The following is a 16,731-nucleotide window of genomic DNA, read 5'->3' on the forward strand; positions in this document are numbered from 1 at the left end:
CCCACAGCCAGCCTTTTCACAAGCCTATAATAAAGACGAATTAGGAGAAACATAGCTGAAGTCTTTACAATCTTAAAAGGAGTCGACCATTCATGTATCAGGTTACTTTACACTGTCCTAGAGCAGTTGTATCCATAAGTACCAAGGAAGGTTATACAGGACATCCAAACACATTATAAATCTCCAGAACCTGAGTTACTGGTGTGCTTTCACTAACTTAATAAAAGTCACACAATGACTACAATATACTGTTCTTATAAGGCTTCTAATAAGTAAAGTGCATTTGTATCCCTCTGGAAGATAAATGAATAGATCTTTCCACAGCTAAACATATTTAATCATTCAATAAAGCTTACCAAGGGTGAAGTAGCAACAATCTTTTCTTCTGATAAGGGAGTACTATACAGATCAGATTTAGCCAATATTCATTTTGCAGAAGTTACTTCATGGCAGTGATGTAGTCAAGACCAAACATACCGAGACCAAGACCAAAACTGAGACCAAACGTACTGAGACCGAGACCAAAACTGAGACCAAACGTACCGAGACCGAGACCGAGACCAAACGGACCAAGACCAAGACTGAGACCAAACGTACCGAGACCAAGACCAAGACCACGACCGAAACCAAGACTGAGACCAAATGTACCGAGACAGAGACCGAGACCGAGACCAAACGTACCAAGACCAAGAACAAGACTGAGACCAAATGTACCGAGACCGAGACCAAACGTACCAAGACCAAGACCAAGACTGAGACCAAACGTACCAAGACCAAGACCAAGACCGAGACCAAACATACCGAGACCAAGACCAAGATAGAGACCAAACGTACCGAGACCAAGACCAAGACAGAGACCAAACGTACCGAGACCAAGACCAAGACAGAGACCAAACGTACCGAGACCAAGACCAAGACAGAGACCAAACGTACCGAGACCAAGACTGAGACCAAACGTACCGAGACCAAGACCGAGACCAAACGTACCGAGACCAAGACCAAGACTGAGACCAAACGTACCGAGATCAAGACCAAGACCAAGACTGAAACCAAGACTGAGACCAAATGTACCGAGACCGAGACCAAGACCGAGACCAAACGTACCGAGACCAAGACCAAGACCGAGACCAAACGTACCAAGACCAAGACCGAGACCAAACGTACCAAGACCAAGACCAAGACCGAGACCAAACGTACCGAGATCAAGACCAAGACAGAGACCAAACGTACTGAGACCAAGACCAAGACTGAGACCAAATGTACCGAGACCGAGACCGAGACTGAGACCAAACGTAATGAGACCAAGACCAAGACTGAGACCAAACATACCAAGACCAAGACCAAGACCAAACGTACAGAGACCGAGACCGATACATTTTTGTTGTGACGAACCTTATAAACTAAATTAATTTTTGCTAGAGGAAGAACAACAACAATGACAATAATAACTATTTATTTTTTTAAAGCTATTTTTCTTTTAATAAACAAAATAAACACAACAAATGTAACAATTGAAAAATTTACTGCAACAGATGGCTGTGGGCTAGAAGCGGAAGCTGCACTTAGCTTCGGGAACTTGCCATACTCAGGATGAATAGAAGGATGTTTTCATGTTTGATGCCTAGAAAACAAAAAGATGGTCACTGACTGAGGGCGATGATGCCGACACAACCCAGGGGCAAACCCAGCAACCGAAAACACATGAGGGTTATGATACGGGGAGCCACCCCTCGGAAGGAAGTCGGTCTCAGTAGACCGGGACACAAAAGGAGATAGAGAGAGGTACCCAGCATCTGAGACTTCTGCAAAGGGGCGCTTGTTAGACCCCCAATTGGTCAAGACTTCACGTTGCCTGGGACCTGAAATAAGGACAATGCCGATGCAAAGGCATGTATGAAAAGGTGGAGGAGGGGAGGAGGAAATCAAAACATTAGACAGCGAAGGTGCAAGTGATCCGGGCTTACGTAGAAAATAGGTACTAATTGACAGGAAATTGGAAGCCCCCAGCTCCACGCCCCCTGAACTACACTAACACACACACACACACACACATATATATATAATCTAAATGGGTGGTTTTCATCTACTTGCAATCTACATAGAAACTTAAGTAATATTCAATGACTCATAGGCCTCACAATTCTTCTCATTTTGTATTGCACATATATGCATACGTGCTTCAAAAATTCATCTTTCATATTATTATTATTACTATTATTATTATTATTATTATTATTATTATTATTATAATAAGCAATAAGCATGATATAGAATTAAGTATAAGTTGCCATTGAGATGTAAAGTTATGGAGTCCAGGAGACGTGGTTGAAAGGAAAAAAAAAAAAAAAAAAAGTTGGTCGAATCTCCCAAGAATGTATGTCTGCAGACCCCGGCTAGCTTGTTGTGTAGCCTGTAGCATCGTTTCATGCTAGCTACTAGTGTAATCAGAAACTTCTTGCTCAGACACTATAATGTAGGCCAGCCCTTCCCAACCTCTTTCTCCAAATGACCCCGTTCCAAAAAAGAAAATATTTGGTGACCCCATAATGTTGCGGACAAGATAAACCTTTGAGCACGAATACAGCCTTACAAATACAACTTTAAATAATATCCATATACTTTATATTTTAAATATGAAAATGTTTTATACTGTTCAATTAAAATAATTATGACCAACACAACATGCTAATATATGTACATGTTCTACAATAATCTTTTTGTAAATTGAGTGTATATGGCATAGGGTCCCAACCTCAGGGTTGGGAACCACTGATGTAGGCTAACTGCATGTTCTCTTTACATTGTTATGCATAAGTGAATTGTTAAGCATGAGGAAGCATAAAACAATGCCATAGTGTTTAGATGCACTCCAGTGACCCTTTTAAAGCTAGCTATATTTTGACTGAGAGCCTCAGCAAGAGTGCTCTATATATGCATGTGAAGGGATAGCCCGTGATTGAGGCCCAGAGACAACAACGCGGGTAAACAAAGGGGTTTTATTAAGGAAAAAAAAGGTTCCTAATTGAGGGAGTGCTGCTTTTATAGCAGATGGCTGGGGTTGATTGTTCAATTAACTTCAATCAACACCCAGCCACCTGCAGGCTATTGCTAGGTAGGGAATGGATGTTAACCCCTTCCCTGCCAAATATATACACCCTACTACATTGTTACAGTGAGCAGTAAATCACTAGTCCTCTAACATCTCTCAGTTCCTTAAGGAATATGTCAATGTCCTTTTGTATTTTTAAAATAAAAAAAACAGGGCTGGAATTTTCCTCAGGTCCCCCCCCCCCCGATATATATATATATATATATATATATATATATATATATATATATATATATATATATACATACTAACTTAGTATATCAATACAGAGTTAATCATTATTTATGAAAATAACAAAAGGTAACATAATCTTACACCTACCTTCCAAGGGAGAAGCTTTATAATAATAAATAACTTTTACTTTATATGGCGCCTAAATGCAAAGCATCTCAAAGCGCTGTACAGTTTCAAACACGGTAGCAAAAAACGTAGCAAAGCACAAACTGCAGGTGCACAGACATTTTATTTTTGGCTCGACAAAAACAGTGATACATAATTCCGAAATTATAAAGCCTAACCATGCCAATAAGTCAAGATGTTTTTTTGGTTGTTACATGTTTTAAATAAATAAGAGAAAAATAATATACTTAGCCTACCATACAAACGAGGAAATTCCCAGATTAAACGGGTCCCAAGCGGGAGATTGTTTCTGACCAGATTGGTCTTGAAAATGGGAGGATCCTGATCAAGACTTGACAGATATGTACAGATAATACTATTTCTAGGCATTTGTGTTGCTGACACAATTTTGTTAAAGTAACTCATATATTACAGTAAATTTATTTGGTGACAGGAGGAAAGTTTGCTTCATGGGAGAGGCTCTGTAGCAACACGAAGTCTGATGCGTTAAATTTAGTATTTCTGAATGTTGCTCTAGAGCAGGGGTAGGCAAGTGGGGGATCGGCGGGACAATGACGGCCCCTCTGAGTTTCTTTATCAATGTATTACATTAAAAAACAAAAAAAAAACCATTAATTCGATCTGGCGCCTTGGCACTTCCGCAGCCAGCTTCCGTGTTGTTGTTGCTTGATTAATTTTCTCACACCGCGCATTCTCAGTGGTTGTTAGGCAACAGTTATAAGGCACGCAGCAACGTGGACTGTCGTAATCAATGCCTATTGATTACTAACTATTGATTAGTAACTGTGTGCGAAGTCCTGAGTCAGCGGAACGACAAAGGTGACGTTAACCAAAATTAAATAATTATTTTTTGTTTTAAGATGTTTGTTTCCATTGGTGGGAGCAAAATGTACAATGTAATAACCACATGTAATGTTAAATGGGAATAGATTAAACCTGCATTTGTGTATTATGGCTGCTTTTGGTGGGAATCCACGTATCTTCAAAATACTATTTGCGCACTTATTTTTCGTTGGAGTTTTGTTTTTTCTTTGAGAAACACAGAAGTAACGGGCAGCTAGTGAATGTAAATGAAAACCCTTTAAAATAGGTATTTATCTTTGCTGTTGCATAGATAAGCACTGTTTTGAATTCTGTGTGGTTTATATTGTGAATTCTGTGTGGTTTAAGATTGTTGACTGAAAAGACGAGAGCAGCGGTATAGTCTCCATCTGTGCTTCTTGGGGTGGGTGCAATACACAGAATCCGTTTTTACAGCCGGCCGATTATCTACAATGAGCAGAGTATCACGACAGAACAACTCGGCTAATCACCTATCTTTTATACTACTCACGTAAACTGACTCATCTTTGGGCCAACGTGTGCTAAATAAAACAGCACTGTCCATTTCTTTCGTTTAACCAAATATAAAATCAAACACCCTTAACAAAACAAACCAAAAAAACACCTTGTAAGTATTTTGCAATGTTTATTTAGCTATCTCTGTGGTGAACACAGCAATTTGGGTGTCTAAAAAACAGCCTGCAGGAAAGCAAAGGAGCCGTTTTTCCTGGGGTGATAGCAAAGATTCCTCCAGTCAGGTCAAGGCATCCAGGGCAGAACCCAGCACAGACAGGGGAACTACACCAATGGCTGTGCAAACTGATCACAAAACAAACTACTTAAGTCACTCAGACTGTAACAACAACAGATCATTTCAAACACAAGTGACGTGATCACAAAAGTGTAATGAAACAAAATGTAAGAAAATTCAAATGTGTCTTAAAGTGGTCACGCTACTCCACGAAAATTGCCTATGACAAATGTACATTTTTACAGAGATGTTATTCTGTGGCTCAGCTCTCTGTTCCAACAATAGCTACAGAGGCTATAGTATCTTCAAGCAGGGTCTCATTTGGGGGAACTGATCATGATCAATCATGATCATGGGCTAGATTCTTAAAGCAAGTTACTCCAATCAACATCAACATTATTGTTTTTTTTTTTTTTTTTTTTTTTTTTTTTAGAAAGGTCAAAACACACCATATAAAGATGGCAAATTTGATGTAAACAATCCAGAGTTGTCTCTGATTCTGAATTGGTGTTTTTTTCTTCGTGCTAATGAAGATTGGGAGTAAATAATACTTAAAATCTACCAAAATATAATGCAGGGTTAGACATTAACCATGACCCGGTGGCCCGGTGCCGGTAGAGAGCGCAGTTTGGGCGGTAGTTATGAAGCACCAAAGGCCCCACTGGGCTGGTTACATTTAACTAGTATAATATATATGTGTGTGTGTGTGTAGTGCATATGGCTTCCGTTTCATGGATCCAGGAAAACGGGCCAGTGTGTCAAAAAGCTGAAAATTAATTTACAAACCATTTAAAAAAAAAACATAACTACGAACTAACTCTAACTTTCCCGCCACGCAAATCTTTTACAAATGGAGTTTTCTACAACTAAGCAACCAATAAGCCAAAAGGAAAGCGCTGAAATCAATAAATCATAAAGAATGTAATTATGAAAAAGACGAACATTTAGAGTGGAGGCTTCATTATGACTGAAACAAAGTAACGTTTTGCCATGTTTAGCATCAGTTTCAGAATTCAGCGTCAGAATTAAACATTTCGTTTATATCCTATCCAGTCTCACAGTAAGATATCCCGATGGATTCCCAGATAAGCAATCGAATTGTCTAACTTTTTGATTTGGGGTCTGATGTGTTCAGGTTAAAAATGCCATTCAGAATCTTTCCAGGACTCGCTGGTATCACGCAGCAAGATTGGCGCTGACTTGGGAGAGGCTACACAAGCGACAACGCTCTGAGAAGAATTATTATTATTTTGTATTATGAATATTTTTTCAATAGTGCTTATTATCAGGATTAAGAATGGGAATTTCGAATAGTTTCCTAGTTTTAATACACATGGTGCAAAGTTTTTATGTATTCGATTAACCGAACTCCGGTCCCTTAAGCTACCAGGAGTCAACTGCCTGTGCACAAGCAGACAGCATAACAGTGTAAGCTGGTAAACTTTAGCCGGGTTCACAAAGTGTATAATGTCCAAGACGAGATTTCTTCACTCTGTATCCTGTTTCCTTAGGCTACATCTTTAACTGTAAACAAGGAGAGCTGTGCTACATCTTTAACTGGCCTTCAGTTTATAGGTACTTTTGATTTCAGTACCCTTTTACCCTCTTTCAAAAGCTGTAGTCATCCTTTAAAGTTTTCAAATGTTTCCTTCTTTGTTTTCTATTTCATAAGATTAACTTATACTCTTTTAAAGATAATTGATTCCAATTAAATTGTTTTTTTTTTTCTTTTTCAAGATTTGGTGAGTCATACGCTGTCTCCAGTGCTGACTGTTTTACCTATTTCAATAAAGGTTCAATTGCTTTTCACAATTATTCCTTTAATGGTTCCTTTTATATGCAACTATGTTAAGACAGGGAAAGATGATGTAGTTCATTTTAGTGTACCACATTTTCAGGTCGACTGGTCCACTGAAAAAGACAAGAACATGCGCAACTCCAGGAGTATCTACACACAAACTGGACACATAAACTGATAAATATAACTACACTTTCTTTAAATGTAAGGCCAGTAGAAGATCTCATATTTCAGTTTTTTTTCAACCTTGATGTTAATCAGTGAAACCCAATTTAAACTAATCGCATTTTTAAAAAGTTCTGACTGAGGACACTGCCGTCTGTGCTATTCAGAGGCTTACAGCAGTAGTGAAATAGCAACCCAAAGCTTAAAGGTTGGAGTGTGACCCCTGAGTGGAGTTGCAGATGTTCAATATCAATAACCTGCACCACATTACACTCTTTGGGGTCTATTCATAGAGAGTTAATGGCTGCCATAAGGGGAAAACAGGAGTACATGATCAGATTTCAACCATAGCCGCTTATTTAACGACCATTGTCATTCACAAGGGACAACTGATATGTGTCGTTAAGCTACAAGGTCATTCGTACCTGAAGGAATATTTTAAACGATTGTGGAAGGTTAACCTCATTAGCATAACATTATCATCAGTCAACCTGCTAATCATAAACCTGAACAACAACAATGCTGTTGTTTACTAACAACAGTCTAAACTTAATTCCTAAATGTACAGCGATCACCATTGTCAAAATAAGCAATCTGAACATTTACAATAACGGCAATGTAATTACAGTGTAGCTGTATCTTGTGTAATATATATTATATATATATATATATATATATATATATATATATATATACACGGTGTGACTTCTGAACTGATAGAAATTCTATGTCTTATAGTGGAATACAGAAAAGAAATGATTGCAGGCCTTGGAAAGGTATTTTGAAGCCTGGGTGGTGCATTCAAATGAAATAGTTATTTGTATGGTCCATGTCAAAAGCCACATAGACCATAAATAAAATCAAAGCAATGCATACTCTTCTGAGCTAAAGAATGAATCAATATTTTTTACATCAATAGCTAGTACAGGTGTTTCAAATGTAACCGTCTGAAGGTTTACACTCAAGCATATCTCAAATGTGTTTTCTTCTCATAAAACCACACAGACAGCTCTTACAAAGTGTTCACAAAGAAAAGCCCTAATGAGTGGTTGGTGATTCTCCAGCTGGCTGCCCATCTAAAGTGGTTCTGGAAGGGCTTGACTGTGTCAATACACTGATTATTTGAAGTGCCATTTAATATAACATGTGGCAAAGGAATCATCTGTTTCAGCGTCACAGAATGGCTTTGATACCGAGACACTGACCAGGTAATTGCGCTCCAATCCATAGCCAACATCCTCATTGGCATATAGATCTGAACTGTCATTTTGAAGGAAATGGAATTCAAAGTTTAAATTTGGTTGGGTGGAAGCAGTGGGGGTGGGTGGAGGGAAATTATGGAATTAGAATTCAAGCTGGTCTGCTGCTTTTTAAAGCTACATCATGTTTTACAATATTACTTATATCTACTAGCGGCAGATTGCTGCAGGGGACAGGTTAATGGTTAAACTCTGGCATACCAGATATAGTTAGACATTATTTTGAGTGCTCTATTGAGGCCATAGGGGTGCTTTAAATATATGAGTTTAAAAATTCACCAAATTAGAATACAGTATAAATAATTCAGATATTTCATACAAATAACAAGTTACTGTTAAACCTACTCCTTATAAAAAAAAATGATGTGAGCACTACAGCATACTAAAAGTATAGCAAAGTACAGTATAGCACAGAAAAATTACACACAACATAGTTTAAAAAAACAAGGTATAGTCAAAGCATGCAAAAAGTATGGGCAACTACACAATTAGAGTGCTAATTTTACTGTATATTATATTTTTATAGGGGACCAACCATTGGATCACTGTCAGCCAAATAAGCATGCTCCTAGGGTTATAAATGAAATCTTCAACCATTGCTGCAGTTAACAAAAGCTTAGCATTTATTTAACACTTGGGCAGCACAGACTATCTCTTAACAGGTGCCCTTTTTAGAATCATTGCTTTGTTGTAATTGTTGTCAATGATCATTTCCGTTGAATGGTCATCCTAGAGATAGTCGCCTGATCAAAATGTCACTGTTAAGAATGAGATAGTATAAGATGCAGATTGTTTCTTATCAGAGTCTCAAGTGGATAACATGGTATAGGCTTGTCTAAGAGAGCTTAGAAGGCATAAACTGTACAGCAGAAGTAGAACGATTAATAATATGACAGAATAGTTCATGTATGCATTTGGTAATGTCTGGTGCTCTATTTGTGAATCTACAGTTTTGTAACACTTTCTGTTTGTACACTATATTTTAAAACTGTATTTATTCATGTTCTAAAATGTCATTCATATGTTAGTGGATTTCAACCACAACTGTACATTTTATTTATTTATTTTTTTCTAATTTAGAGTGACCAAGTATTATTTTATTTTATTTTTTTCCCCTAATTTGGAATGTCCAATTATGTTTTTTTCTCCTCATCACAGCGGGACCCCACACAGCACAGACGTTTCGAGGGCGTGTGAGCGTCTTCCAGTCTCACAAGTCTAAAGCCAGAATCGGTTTTACATTGAGCAATCCAGAGCAGAGGTGGGTAGGCTACCGATCCCGGAGAATAGAGATCAGGCCTGCTTTTAATCCACTCTGAATGTGCTTGGTGTCTGTTCAGTAGGGTTCTAGCCCTCTGAAACCGTACACTTCACAATTAATTCATGTGATGTGTGAGTAGTCGGCTACCAGTTTTTGAGGCTGACTAGAGCTATTCTATTCGACTAGTTGACTGTGCTACTGTACAGTAACTAAAACCGTATTTCACATAAATGTGTGAGGTAAGGGTTTTCACGTTAAAGAGAGATAAATAAAGACAAATATTAAATTTGGTAAAATGCTGCGACATTGAAAAATTCTTTGAGCAGTATATAAAAATGTAATACAGTAATAGTGCTTAGAAACTGAAGAGGCTAGTTAGTCAGTCACTGCTCTGCTGTTTTTTTGTTAGGATGGGGAAATGCTTCCCAGAAATCTGTGCTCAGATTGTCCGATGCCTTGTTTGTTATGAGCAGTTTTTTTAACCCTACTAATCCCCCTAAATTTAGGTCTGTTAACCCCTTGATAATCTCTTTAAGGCACAAATAAAACATGGAAGTAAAGTAATCATGGATTCAAACCACCCAGTAATTCCCTTAAACACCCCTTGAACCCACAGTTAGGGGAGGAATTAAGGGGTAAACACCACTTAAAAAGGTGCACCTTTAGTAAGGGGCTTACAGGAGGTAAATTAAGTGGAAAACTTCTCACTTTTGCCTTAATTTTATTATTATGGTCAGAAATTAATGACAAAATTAAGGCAATTTTAGGAAAAATTTGAGGAATTTGGTTTCATAATGCCATGAAATTTTTCAAACAAAATCACTATGATTTCTAGTTGAAATCTGCCTTACCCTTATAGAAGAGTACCCTGGTAAATTTGTCATTTTGCAGTTTTCCTATGCTTTTTCCATGGTTATACTATCCATTCACCATGGTTGTCATGGTTTTTAATATGCTTTACCATACCTCTCTGCTCTTTACAATACTTACTATGCTTTGACTTTGCTATATTGCACTTTGCAATGCAATTACTATGGGAAACTTATATAAGGGTTGTGTCTGATTACTGAAAGTGCCAGTATGGAACTCCGTGCTTCACATTTTATGCTATTTCATCAATGTTTGAACCAAAGAACTCACAAGTAAGAAGAGCTTTATCCGGCACTTGCAGATGTGAATTGCAAACAGATGAGCCTGCAAGGATGATCTCCGATGTCCCTGCTTGATAAAGGACTATGTAGGAGGGGCAGTCAGCGACTCTTTCACTGGCCTTAGTGATGCATTCAGCAAATATTTAAACAGAATCACTGTTATTTTAATTGCATTTCTCACACTGGAAAGGCTCATAAGAAGTCGGCAGATATACAGTTTTGCTGCAAATGTTTGTCGTTTACGTATGTTTTACATTGTCACTGTGTCATTCAGTAAATTACACCCTTATAGTACCCCGAACAATGGCTGTCATGGGTGCATGTATGAATATGCATGATATACAATGTATCTGGCCCATAATTTGCACTTGCATCAGGCTTTTTAAAATATTGTATTAGAATTTAAAAAGGCAATGCAATTACACCAAAGGTTCCAGGTTGGTACTCATCATTTAAATAGTTAGTAGTTATTACTACAAGCTGGTGTTAGAGGCAGGCAAGACAAGGTTAAAAGCTCTGTTACTTCTCTAGAAAAGAAGCCTTGCTCCTTGGACGCTCACTTGTGAATTGTGATGGAGTGTAGGTTACCTGGGAGATAAATATACTCACACTGTACACTAGACAACATTTTTTGTATTATAAACCTGTATTTTCTTTTTTGTATAGTTTGTATATGCCGGGCCATGTGAGGTGTCAATCAGCAACAATTACTAAATTACCTGCCACTGCATGACGCTCATTAGACTTGCTGCAGGTATAAACACAGAGACAGCAACACCTAGAGATGGCTGTAGCGAGTCTGTTTGCTTATTCACCTGAACTAAGAGGTCAAAAGGTTACAAAATAAAAGTAAGCAGGAGCGGTGAAAAACGCTTGTGTTTGAACTTTTATGATGCACACTATCCTGACCATTCAGGGAGTGTGTGATCGCAAATAACCTCTACTCTGTTACACTAGGAATGATTACACCGTGTAACAATTTTTTTTTTTTTTTATTTTTTTTTTGGTTCCTGGGTAGTAAGTGCTATTTCCTAATTGCTTATGCCTCAAAAGTATAGAAAATGGCTATTATTCCCCACAAACTTTGCTTTTGTGACCAGGACAGTGATATTTTGAAATTTACCTATTTTCCAGAACATTCCAGATAGATTCAATGCTGAGTAAACTTGGAGTAACTTCTAGAACTTTCTAGAACTTTCTAGAACTTTCCAGTAATATAAATAGTAGTATAAATACAGGGGCCTTAAGCCCACCAGTTCAGTTTAGTTCCAGCTGCCTAAGTGGATACATATCTGCATTTTTCTGAGATGGCATCAAGAGGCTGCAAGCATCCGGCAGACGCATGGTCTCCAAGGTGGTTTTACCAAGTTTCCCTGCTATCTTTGCCTCTGGGACAGCAGGGACACCAAGGCGCACTACCACAGGTGGGACTGGCCACAGCAGACCGAATTCTCTTTGGGGAGAAACAACATCAAGTGGGAGCCACTGGTGGACCCCCGGAAGGTGCTGATGCCACCACTGCACATCAAATTGGGCCTTACGAAACAATTTGTCAGAGCTCTAGATAAGGAGTCGGCAGCCTTCAAGTACCTTCAAGACTTCTTCCCTAAGCTGTCTGAGGTGAAGGTCAAAGCCGGTGTCTTCATTGGACCACAGATAAAGAAGATCCTGGAGTGCAATGAATTCCCCAAGAAGCTCACTAGTAAGGAGAAAACGGCTTGGAACAGCTTTGTCACAGTGGTTTGGGGCTTCCTGGGCAATCACAAGGCCGAAAACTATGTGGAGCTGGTTGAGACTCTGGTGAAGAACTACGGCGCAATGGGCTGTAGGATGTCCCTCAAAGTCCATATCCTTGATGCTCATCTTGATAAATTCAAGGAGAACATGGGAGCGTACTCGGAGGAGCAAGGCGAGCGCTTCCACCAGGATATACTGGACTTTGAATGCCGCTACCAAGGACAGTATAACGAAAACATGACGGGAGACTACATTTGGGGGCTGATTCGTGAAAGTGATTTACAGTATAATCGTAAATCTCGAAAAACTACTCACTTCTAAATCTTTTGTAGTCATTTTTGTATTACTTTAGTATAAATACATGTTAATTTGGATTCATATGTTGTTTTTTTCTGACTTTATGTGAACGAAAGGACCGTTTTCTCACTGGAAATAGGTAAATTTCAAAATATCACTGTCCTGGTCACAAAAGCAAAGTTTGTGGGGAATAATAGCCATTTTCTATACTTTTGAGGCATAAGCAATTAGGAAATAACACTTACTACCCAGGAACAAAAATTGTGTTACATAGTGTTATTTTCCCTTTACATGTATTAATACATGTTTCTTGTAGTAAGTGCACAGATTTTCCTCAGCTGTTTAAGTCTCTTAGTTCCTTTGTCATGCTGTGCTTTTGGAGGTTTTAGTGAACTTTGCATATCCAGTCATAAGCACTGGCGGCAGAATCGCGGGGGGCAGGGGGTGCTCGCCCCCACAATCAAAACAGTGGGGGGGATATATTATCATCCACCCCCCCCCCCCCCCCCCCCTTCTTCCTCAACTGAGTACCTCTTTATGGCATGTAAGAGGTATATCTGTACATTAAAAACATTGATCAGAGATTTCTTTTAACCTGAAAAATACATGAATACAATATTCTTTTATGAAAATCTCCGTTCTAGCAACCCTCTGAATGTTGTCTGTCACTGTCAGCGACAATAAAGTAAGCACAGCAGGAGTAGTAACTAGATTTCGGTTTGAATGACAACTTGTAGAACTCAAACAATTGGATACAGACCGATTACTTTGAATGAACTTTATGAACGCTGTGAACAAGTTACAGAAGAAACAGCACGATCAGCAGTAACACATGCAGTCCTACTAGATATTTTTAATTGCTCAATTATTTATTTTTAACTTTCTCCTAATACATTTGAACACCTTCCTGAATGTTCACTCAGCTCCTAAACAAGAAATAAAAAAGTTATAGCTACTTTGTATATTTTTTTAAGATGTAGATACCTGAAGTGAAAAGGGGTTTCCGGTAAAGCCTTGGGGAATGCTCACTTGATCACACGTGATCCTGTACGGACAGTACAGCAGAAATTCAAACAAAAAGAAAGTCTGCAACAGTTCAAAAAAAAAAAAAAAAAAAGGTATGTTTGTCAGGCTATAGACCATGCTTGGCAGTATCTGAAAAATGTATTTTTGTTTGAAATTGAACTGCTTTAAAGTGTAAATATACATACAAAGGTATATCTGGGCTTGGTTTAATGTAACGGTCAGGCTACAAAGACTATTTGTAAGCAATTTACTATAAAACATTTATAGTTATACATGAATATAAAATTGCCATTAAAAAAGAAGGCTAGTTGTTTCTGCTATTTCAGATTGGTATTTTTATGAAATAAGAAAATGAAACACTATAAGGCTTTTATAATTACATTCAGAATTAAGGCACTAGAGCGACATTCCAAAATTTTTCATGCTTTGATGGCAATTGAGCTGCATTTTTTGAAGATCTTGGTGCTATTTATGTAGGGCCTTAATTATTTTCAATTAACTCACAAACTGTGTTTCGGTTGGTACACTAAAATTAGCACCAGGGAAGTTTCACCCCACCAATCGTAAAATGCAAGTATTCGTATCCCAGTATGCTGATAAAGAAGATCCTGGTTATATATATATATATATATATATATATATATATATATATATATATATATAGTGACAAACCAAGAGGCAGGGTGATCAATGGGAGGTGCGTAAGGGCAGAGGTTTTAATGGGGTTGTGTCCTCTTGCAAAGTGGTGTCAGCAAGAAGGACTACAACAGACAAAATGTCCACCCAAAATGACTACAGTTACCAGAACCCAGGATAAGCACACAGGGTGTGATCAGCACACCTTCACAGGGTGTGGATGGCCTAAAATAAAAGGGGCTGGCTCACAACAAAATGGCGATAGAGGAGAAGGAGAAAAAAGGTTGCTGTTGACTTGTAGGAAATTGCAAGAAAACAGTTTTGACTGCCCTTGCCAGCTGTAAAACCTGTTTGTGTATGAGAACCTGATTTGTGGACCCAGAAATGGCTTTGTCACAATATATACAATACACACACACACATATATATGTATAGATTGAACTATTGCCTACCATTCTTACCCCACCAGGAAATAGTCTCCCTCTGACATGATTGGTTCACATCACTGTCAGTCAGTGCTTAATTTGTGCCGGGGATAGCCGGGGCTCAGCCCCGCCACCTCTAGACTTAGCAGGTCATAGCCCTGACACCTGACACAATCTCTCAATTTTTTCTTAAAATTATCAACACAGTATCTATTCTGAAAGTCCTTTCATGCAAGCAGCAGCAATGCAGCGATCCGCCTCCACATGCACATCACATGACTCACTCAGCTGCTAACTCGCCTTGATGGGTTTTTTTTTAATGGCAGTGAAACAATTTAATCTACCGGCCCAGATTTTATATGTAGTACAAAAGGTTTGTATTGCTATCATATAACACAGGATATTAAACGTTATACGTGTTTAAAATGTATATTTGTATTTAGGCATGAGGATTGCACAGCACTTCACGTTGTAAAAGTAAAATGTAGTAATATGTGATAATGATTATTGCTGCAGTATCGTCACTTGTTTAGGTGACAACACAGATCAAAACATCAGAAAATATCTATCAACACAACACCCATCACCACAAGACGAGAATAGGAGACGTGCGATAGAAGAAGAGAAATAAAAACTGGAATTTATGTAACAAAGTTAAAATTAAAAGAGTGTGGTGCTGCATAAGTAATGTTCGTTAAAATAATAATAATAATAATAATAATAATAATAATAATAATAATAATAATATAAACGGCAAAATTAATCAAGCACCAAGAAAATGTTTTTAAATAACTAAAAAGCCTGTTACAGTACAATTCTGAATGTTTTATCTGTGCTGTTGAAGAAAGAAATCACCTGGGAACAAATTAAGAGGGACATATAAAGCAGTTTACTCTGAAAACATTACTAAGGTAAGAAACCTTATATTGTTACCGATATCTTTCTATTTACCATACCTGTCTCACTCAACTGTATATATTGTGTACGACAGACTGAGCTAATATAAAAGTCTTTGTGTAGTAATAGCGGGGCTCCTGAGTGGCACATCCAGCAAAAGCGATCCTCGTGGAGTGCAGGATGCGTCCTATAGCCTGGAGATTGGAAGTTCGAATCCAGGATATGTCATTGCCGACCGTGACCAGGGGGTTCCTAGGGGGAGGTGCACAATTGGCTGCACCGTCGGGTAGGGAGGGCTTAGGTCAGCAGGAAAATCCATGGTTCACCGCACACCAGCGACCACTGCACCTGTGGTTCTGCAGTAGAGCCATTCAGATCTGTGTTGTCCTCAGGTAAAATAGGTCTGGTGGCTTTGCTGTGGATCTGTGGTGCGAAAAATGACAGATTGGCAGGAACACGTTTCGGAGGACGTAGGGTTTCTGAGGATGGGGGTTTCAGCCGAGTCGCCGGGGGGTTGCAGCGGTGAACCGGGATTAAAATAATAATTGGGCATTCCAAATTGGGGAGAAAACCAGGATAAAAACCATTGGAGATGACTAAAAAAGAAATAAAATTGCCATAATGCCTACTACTTTGTATATGATATAGAACGTGGTTGTAAACACTAATAGTAGTAGCACTTAGAGTGTATGAAGACAATAATACCAATGCACGTTCAAAGTCATAGGTTTCAAAATTTAAATTAAATCTTTGCTTGAGCCCTGGCACCTCTTTCATTACAAATTAAGGACTGCTGTCAGTCCCGCCCCTTTTCATAGGAACCCACTCCACCTCCACTCCTAACAACAAGAGAAAATGGCTGAATGAAAAAACAGATTCTGTGACTTAACAAAAAATGAATTACAAAACATACAAAATTTTATTTATTTACTTCTGCTGTATCAGCTATATTTAAACAACATACTGTAAAGTCATAAATATTTGCGACCAAAGCGAATCACACCCATAAAACCTATTTTCCTCCAGAAATATTGGCG

This window comes from Polyodon spathula, chromosome 17 (genome assembly GCF_017654505.1).
Source record: "Polyodon spathula isolate WHYD16114869_AA chromosome 17, ASM1765450v1, whole genome shotgun sequence".
Classification (NCBI taxonomy): domain Eukaryota; kingdom Metazoa; phylum Chordata; class Actinopteri; order Acipenseriformes; family Polyodontidae; genus Polyodon; species Polyodon spathula.